This window comes from Salmo salar, unplaced genomic scaffold (genome assembly GCF_905237065.1).
Source record: "Salmo salar unplaced genomic scaffold, Ssal_v3.1, whole genome shotgun sequence".
Lineage (NCBI taxonomy): Eukaryota > Metazoa > Chordata > Actinopteri > Salmoniformes > Salmonidae > Salmo > Salmo salar.
In genome coordinates, this window is record NW_025547464.1 from 3,065 (window position 1) to 12,021 (window position 8,957).

The 8,957-nt window shown below is 39.9% G+C and overlaps 1 long non-coding RNA gene across 1 annotated transcript; it reads left to right on the forward strand.

Moving 5' to 3' along the window:
* Nucleotides 1–317: 317 nt before the first annotated feature.
* LOC123731878 (uncharacterized) lies at nucleotides 318–5,451 on the forward strand. Its single transcript, XR_006762897.1, has 5 exons — nucleotides 318–485; nucleotides 650–987; nucleotides 1,108–1,249; nucleotides 2,811–2,914; nucleotides 5,154–5,451. It is a non-coding gene; the product is annotated as an uncharacterized lncRNA (long non-coding RNA).
* Nucleotides 5,452–8,957: the final 3,506 nt, after the last annotated feature.

An 8,957-nucleotide genomic window follows, 5' to 3' on the forward strand; every position in this document is an offset into this window, starting at 1 on the left:
GCCTGACCTTGAATTGAAAATGGATGTTTGTACTTTTGTGGCTATGTACTGTCCTAACATAATCTAACTTTATGCTTTTGCCGTAAAGCCTCTGAAAATCGAACAATGTGGTTGGAATAAGGAGATGTTTATCTTTTAAATGGTGTAAAATAGTTGCTTGTTTGAGAAATTGAAATTATTAGATTTTTGATGTTTTGAATTTCCAGCCTTGTTAGCAATCCCGTCTCGGGGTTCATTGCTAACCTGTAGCCCTAACAGGTTAAAACACCTGTTGGATACGGCGCATGTGACAAATACAATTTTATTTTATCTATTTGTCCCAATCGTGGATGATACAGTAAAACACATTACCAAATACCATACTTTAATAATTTGTGATTCAGTACATTTCCAGTGGTGGAAGAGACCCTCTGGAGTAGCTGCAGTGTGTCTGGGGCTGCTGTGTGTTCTCCTACTGACTGGGATCATAGGCCTGTCTGTCTACTGTAAGTTTAGTATTTTGTCACTGAGACTTAAGTAGAATACTTAATCATCCTTAATCATCCTTAATCATCCTTAATCAACCTTAATCATACTTAATCATCCTTAATCATCCTTAATCATCAATGGTGTGGTAGTTACATGTTTGATTAACTTTTCCCTTTTACAGATGGAGTAATTGGTCATCACGACTCAACAGAGAGAGACCAGCTACAGGCCAGTTACAGCCTTCTGACTAAAGAGAGAGACCAGCTACAGACCAGTTACAGCCTTCTGACTAAAGAGAGAGACCAGCTACAGATCAGTTACAGCCTTCTGTCTAAAGAGAGAGACCAGCTACAGACCAGTTACAGCCTTCTGACTAAAGAGAGAGACCAGCTACAGACCAGCAGTAACACCCTGACTAAAGAGAGAGACCAGCTACAGACCAGTTACAGCCTTCTGACTAAAGAGAGAGACCAGCAACAAAAGAGAAAAATGATCTCATGAGAAAGTTCTCTAATCTGAGTGAGTTTACCAAATAAATGATCATAACATCATATATCTAATATGCAGTCAACTTGTGTTTGTATTCTAAAATAATAGGTGCAGAATAATAAGATGGAAATTCATGTTTTTGTCTTGTAGAACAAACCTGCCCTAAAGACTGGAAGAAGTTTGAATCCAGTTGGTACTTCCTGTCTACTGAGACTAAAACCTGGGGGAGAGCAAAGATGACTGTCTGGAGAGAGGAGCAGACCTGGTGATCATCAACAGTGATAAGGAACAGGTGAGAGAGAAGAGAGAGAGATATGGCGGGGGGTTATGATCAAACATCCCTTGGTCAGTAATGTATCTTCCAGTATTTAACCTGTTGGGTCTAGGGGGCAGCATTTGCACGTCTGGATAAAAAAATGTACCCGATTTAATCTGGTTACTAATCCTACCCAGTAACTAGAATATGCATATACTTATTATATATGGATAGAAAACACTCTAAAGTTTCCAAAACTGTTTGAATGGTGTCTGTGAGTATAACAGAACTCATTTGGCAGGCAAAACCCTGAGACATTTTCTGACAGGAAGTGGATACCTGATGTGTTGTATTGACTTTAAACCTATCCCATTGAAAAACACAGGGGTTTAGGAATATTTTGGCACTTCCTATTGCTTCCACTAGATGTCACCAGCCTTTACAAAGTGTTTTGAGTCTTCTGGAGGGAGATCTGACCGAACAAGAGCCATGGAACGGTGATGTCCCATTAGACACCTGGCGCGCTACTTCATGTTGGGTACCCTCGTTCCAATACGTTATGAAAGAGTATGCATTCGTCCACCTTGAATATTATTCATGTTCTGGTTAAAAAGGCCCTAATGATTTATGCTATACAACGTTTGACATGTTTGAGCGAACGGAAATATATTTTTTCCCCTCGTTCATGACGAGAAGTCCGGCTGGCTTACATCATGTGCTAACGAGGCGGAGATTTTTGGACATAAATGATGAGCTTTTTGAACAAAACTACATTCGTTATGGACCTGTGATACCTGGAAGTGACATCTGATGAAGAGAATCAAAGGTAATGGATTATTTACATAGTATTTTCGATTTTAGATCTCCCCAACATGACGTCTAGTCTGTATGCAACGCGTATATTTCTGGGCGCAGTGCTCAGATTATTGCAAAGTGTGATTTCCCAGTAAGGTTATTTTTAAATCTGGCAAGTTGATTGCGTTCAAGAGATGTAAATCTATAATTCTTTAAATGACAATATAATATTTTAACAATGTTTTCTAATTTTAATTATTTAATTTGTGACGCTGACTTGACTGCCGGTTATTGGGGGAAACGATTTCCTCAACATCAATGCCATAGTAAAACGCTGTTTTTGGATATAAAAATGAACTTGATAGAACTAAAAATGCATGCATTGTCTAACATAATGTCCTAGGAGTGTCATCTGATGGAGATTGTAAAAGGTTAGTGCATCATTTTAGCTGGTTTTATGGTTTTGGTGACCCTGTCTTTGACTTGACAAAACATTACACACAACTCTTGTAAATGTACTGTCCTAACATACTCTAAATTTATGCTTTACGCCGTAAAACCTTTTTGAAATCGTAAAACGTGGTTAGATTAAGGAGATGTTTATCTTTCAAATGGTGTAACATAGTTGTATTTTTGAAAAATTTGAATTTTGACATTTATTTGGATTCAAATTTGCCGCTCTTGAAATGCACCTGCTGTTGATGGAGTGCACCACGGGTGGCACGCTAGCGTCCCACCTAGCCCCAAGATTAACACATGTAGTCTATAGTAGTTGACAATATCAGCTCTTTCTCACCAACAGGAGTTTCTCTTCCACCTCAACAAGGGTTTCTGGATTGGTCTGACTGACACTGTTACTGAGGGGACCTGGAAATGGGTGGACGGCAACCCACTGACCACCCCAAAGTAAGAGACTACTGCTCTAACAACTCTGACCACCGTGTAAGGGGTAGGACTGATTCTGTGTGTTGTTCATACTCTAGGTTCTGAGAGAGTATCCAGTCTAACTGTATTGTTCATACTCTAGGTTCTGAGAGAGTATCCAGTCTAACTGTATTGTTCATACTCTAGGTTCTGAGAGAGTGGTCAGTCTAACTGTGTTGTTCATACTCTAGGTTCTGAGAGAGTATCCAGTCTAGCTCTGTATTGTTCATACTCTAGGTTCTGAGAGAGTATCCAGTCTAACTGTATTGTTCATACTCTAGGTTCTGAGAGAGTATCCAGTCTAACTGTATTGTTCATACTCTAGGTTCTGAGAGAGTATCCAGTCTAACTGTATTGTTCATACTCTAGGTTCTGAGAGAGTATCCAGTCTAACTGTATTGTTCATACTCTAGGTTCTGAGAGAGTATCCAGTCTAACTGTATTGTTCATACTCTAGGTTCTGAGAGAGTATCCAGTCTAACTGTATTGTTCATACTCTAGGTTCTGAGAGAGTATCCAGTCTAACTGTATTGTTCATACTCTAGGTTCTGAGAGAGTATCCAGTCTAACTGTATTGTTCATACTCTAGGTTCTGAGAGAGTATCCAGTCTAACTGTATTGTTCATACTCTAGGTCCTGAGAGAGTATCCAGTCTAACTGTATTGTTCATACTCTAGGTTCTGAGAGAGTATCCAGTCTAACTGTATTGTTCATACTCTAGGTCCTGAGAGAGTATCCAGTCTAACTGTATTGTTCATACTCTAGGTTCTGAGAGAGTATCCAGTCTAACTGTATTGTTCATACTCTAGGTTCTGAGAGAGTGGCCAGTCTAACTGTATTGTTCATACTCTAGGTTCTGAGAGAGTGGTCCAGTCTAACTGTATTGTTCATACTCTAGGTTCTGAGAGAGTATCCAGTCTAACTGTGTTGTTCATACTCTAGGTTCTGAGAGAGTGGTCAGTCTAACTGTATTGTTCATACTCTAGGTCCTGAGAGAGTATCCAGTCTAACTGTATTGTTCATACTCTAGGTTCTGAGAGGTATCCAGTCTAACTGTATTGTTCATACTCTAGGTTCTGAGAGAGTGGTCAGTCTAACTGTATTGTTCATACTCTAGGTCCTGAGAGAGTATCCAGTCTAACTGTATTGTTCATACTCTAGGTCCTGAGAGAGTATCCAGTCTAACTGTATTGTTCATACTCTAGGTTCTGAGAGAGTGGTCAGTCTAGCTCTGTATTGTTCATACTCTAGGTCCTGAGAGAGTATCCAGTCTAACTGTATTGTTCATACTCTAGGTTCTTAGAGAGTATCCAGTCTAACTGTATTGTTCATACTCTAGGTTCTGAGAGAGTATCCAGTCTAACTGTATTGTTCATACTCTAGGTCCTGAGAGAGTATCCAGTCTAACTGTATTGTTCATACTCTAGGTTCTGAGAGAGTATCCAGTCTAACTGTATTGTTCATACTCTAGGTCCTGAGAGAGTATCCAGTCTAACTGTATTGTTCATACTCTAGGTTCTGAGAGAGTGGTCAGTCTAGCTCTGTATTGTTCATACTCTAGGTCCTGAGAGAGTATCCAGTCTAACTGTATTGTTCATACTCTAGGTCCTGAGAGAGTATCCAGTCTAACTGTATTGTTCATACTCTAGGTTCTTAGAGAGTATCCAGTCTAACTGTATTGTTCATACTCTAGGTTCTGAGAGAGTATCCAGTCTAACTGTATTGTTCATACTCTAGGTCCTGAGAGAGTATCCAGTCTAACTGTATTGTTCATACTCTAGGTTCTGAGAGAGTATCCAGCCTAACTGTATTGTTCATACTCTAGGTTCTGAGAGAGTATCCAGTCTAACTGTGTTGTTCATACTCTAGGTTCTGAGAGAGTATCCAGTCTAACTGTATTGTTCATACTCTAGGTTCTTAGAGAGTATCCAGTCTAACTGTATTGTTCATACTCTAGGTTCTGAGAGAGTATCCAGTCTAACTGTATTGTTCATACTCTAGGTTCTGAGAGAGTATCCAGTCTAACTGTATTGTTCATACTCTAGGTTCTGAGAGAGTATCCAGTCTAACTGTATTGTTCATACTCTAGGTTCTGAGAGAGTATCCAGTCTAACTGTATTGTTCATACTCTAGGTTCTGAGAGAGTATCCAGTCTAACTGTATTGTTCATACTCTAGGTTCTGAGAGAGTATCCAGTCTAACTGTATTGTTCATCCTGCAGGTACTGGGGGAGTGGACAGCCTAATGGTGGTGGAGTGGAGAACTGTGTGTTGTTAACTCACAGTTCATCAGACCAAGGACCATGGCATGACTATCCGTGTTCATTTAACCATTCCTGGATCTGTGAGATATAGTTCTTTCTCACTTTTAGTTATGATGTTGATTGTCATGCTGAAAGTCATGATACCAGCTACAGGGCCTTCAGAAAGTATTCACTGCCTAGACCTTTTCCACATTTTGAATTTTTAAATCGATTAAATTGAGATTTTACTGTCACTGTCCTACACACAATAACTCATAATGTCAAAGTGGAAATATGTTTTTCTTTTCTTTTTTACAAATGAATAAAAGATTTAAATCTGAAATGTCTTGAGTCAGAAAGTATTCAACCCCTTTGTTATGGCAAGCCTAAACACGTTCAGGAGTAAAATGTGCTTCCCTTGACACATAATAGGTTGCATAGACTCACTGTGTGAAATACAGAGTACAGTATAAAATAGAAAGGAGGACCAAGGCACTCTTCATATAATTGATTAAAATGCCTTTATTTGTATGGCATGTTCAATAGAAACAAGGTTTTAAAAATCTGACGCGTTTCGGCTGCATGGCCTTCGTCAGGGAATACAAAGAAATAATACAATGTCCTCCTTTGAACAGCTTTTCCAATTAGCCCTAATTTGAAGGGAGTGGTTAAAATTGATTGGACACACCTAGTAAACAATACTATACACATTAAAAAGTGAAATACTGTAGCTATGTTATCAAAAAAATACAACTCCAAGCTAGAAGTATCAGAACACTTAGAAAGGTAGTTCTAACCTTAAACATGACCGGGAGAAGTGTCAAGAATAAGAAAGCAATATATTCCATAGTACACTAGAACACAGCCAAACATGAACAACAATAGTCTAAACATAGCTGAGGGCAATTGAGCAAAATGACCACTAGATGACAGCAAATGGACCTATCACAACCCTACAGGAATGGTGAGAAATCCATATCTTCATTTAAACCAGGGTATTTAGTGGCTTGTAGTTTGTAAATCCATATCTTCATGTAAACCAGGGTTTTAGTGGCCTGTAGTTTGTAAATCCATATCTTCATGTAAACCAGGGTATTTAGTGGCCTGTAGTTTGTAAATCCATATCTTCATGTAAACCAGGGTATTTAGTGGCCTGTAGTTTGTAAATCCATATCTTCTGTAAACCAGGGTATTTAGTGGCCTGTGTTTGTAAATCCATATCTTCATGTAAACCAGGGTATTTAGTGGCCTGTAGTTTGTAAATCCATATCTTCATTTAAACCAGGGTATTTAGTGGCCTGTAGTTTGTAAATCCATATCTTCATGTAAACCAGGGTATTTAGTGGCCTGTAGTTTGTAAATCCATATCTTCATGTAAACCAGGGTATTTAGTGGCCTGTAGTTTGTAAATCCATATCTTCATGTAAACCAGGGTATTTAGTGGCCTGTAGTTTGTAAATCCATATCTTCATGTAAACCAGGGTATTTAGTGGCTTGTAGTTTGTAAATCCATATCTTCATGTAAACCAGGGTATTTAGTGGCCTGTAGTTTGTAAATCCATATCTTCATGTAAACCAGGGTATTTAGTGGCCTGTAGTTTGTAAATCCAAAAACTTTCCCTTTGGTTTAACTGTTTAAGACGGCCCCCCTTTTCTAATAGAGGCCGGAATGTGATCAATACCCACAAAATACAGTACTGAAGCAGAGAACATTAAAATAATCATTAAAAATAATTGGGGAATTATCCAAAGTGATACTCTACTACACCAAGTCTTTCCTGAGCCACCAGTCATAAGCTTTAAAAGATGTCCTACCCTAAATGATAAATTAGTACACAGTTATCTTCCGGGTGACTCTCAAAAAACTTGGCTTGACCACAAACCCAAGGGCTCTTTTAAATATAACCACTGCAGAAATATTGCACAGGAAAAGTATTTTGTAGACACAGCTTCCAAAATGGAGTATTACGTCAAGCATTTCATTAACTGCAAAACCACTCATGTCATCTATAGATTGGAATGTCCACAGTGCAAGGTGTTCTACATTGGACGGACAAAGAGACGCCTTCAAGACCGCCTAGCGGAACACAAGTACGCCATACGGGTAGGCAATGACGACTACCCCATGGCAAGGCACTATAAGTCCTTACACCAAGGCAACCCTGCCTCCCTCTCTTCGCCCCAACCCGGGCTCAAACCAGGGACCCTTGCACACATCAACAACTGACACCCCACGAAGCAACGTTACCCATCGCGCCACAAAAGCCGCGGCCCTTGCAACGCAAGGGGAAACCCTACTTCAAGTCTCAGAGCGAGTGACGTCACCGATTGAAATGCTATTAGCGCGCACCACCGCTAACTAACTAGCCATTTCACATCGGTTACACCTACAAGCTGTGGGTATTGATCACATTCGGCCTCTATTAGAAAAGGGGACCGTCTTAAACAGTTAAACCAAAGGGAAAGTTTTGGATTAAATATTTATGTCCCCTTAGTGGTTCATCACGTCAGCAAAAGGGAATATGTTCCATTTATGTTTATTTAGTGCAAATTGTCCACTGGTATTGCTGTATGAAAGTGAATTTCCCCCCAGGCATACATACATGTTCTTTGTTATTACCCGAGCCACCTGAGCCACTGCCTGTTCACCCCGCTATCATTCAGAAGGCGATATCAGTACAGGTGCATCAAAGCTGGGATCGAAAGACTGAAAAACAGCTTCTATCTCAAGGCCATCAGACTGTTAAATAGCACAGAGAGTCTGCAGCCTACATATAGACTTGACATCATTGGCCACTTTAATAAATGGAACACTAGTCACTTTAATAATGTTTACATATCTTGCATTTCTCATCTCATATGTATAAACTGTATCTCAGTCTATGCTGCTCTGACATTGTTTATCCATATATTCCTAATTCCATTACGAACCAGCTCTGAGTTCGCAACAAAAGGGAGACAATGTGGAGACAAGGAGTATCAAAAATATATATTTATTAGATAACACAACCAAAATCAACAAGGTGTCTGCATGGAGAGAGTCTCCCTTCATGACTGTGGAAGAGGTCTATTTATCCTGGGACACACCCGGGCCCAGGTGTTTCCCATTTAGCTGACGACCCTCCCAGCTCCGCCCACCGGCATCCTAATAAGGAAACAAGAGCAGAGAGAATACGGCAGACAGAGGGAGGGGCGTTAAATATATTACTCTATTGTTATCATATAGAAACATCACTTGTTAGATATTACTGCACTGTGGGAACTAGAAGGACAAGCATTTCACTACACCTGCAATAACATCTGCTGAACACCTGTATGTGACCAACAACATTTGATTTGTTATGAAGGTAATTTGTGTCAAATGTACTTTTCCCCTCATTCACCCCATCTCTTTACATTGCTTATGCATATTCAGTGGCCTGACTGTGTCAAAGGTCCATCCTGGTAGATCTGAACCTAATGCAGCTTGGAGTGATCAGAAGTCACATTTAGGTGCCAGGTGTAACTGAGGCCATAGATGCTCCATATACATTACTTTGAGTGTTTTATATAATATGACTAAATGTGTTTCTGTGTTGCAGGGACAGTCAATAAATGGAACAGCAAGGCCACAGAACATGACATAAGCAGAGCTGTGGGAGACCACCTCAAGCCCCTGGTAGAGCCGGGGGTGGTGTTTACCACTCCACCACGCCTTCAGCAGGCTGGAAAAGTGGGATTGATACAGTTTTTCATACTAAGGTGGACCAATAGTTTGTTGATTGGTCAGTCATTGGGTTAATT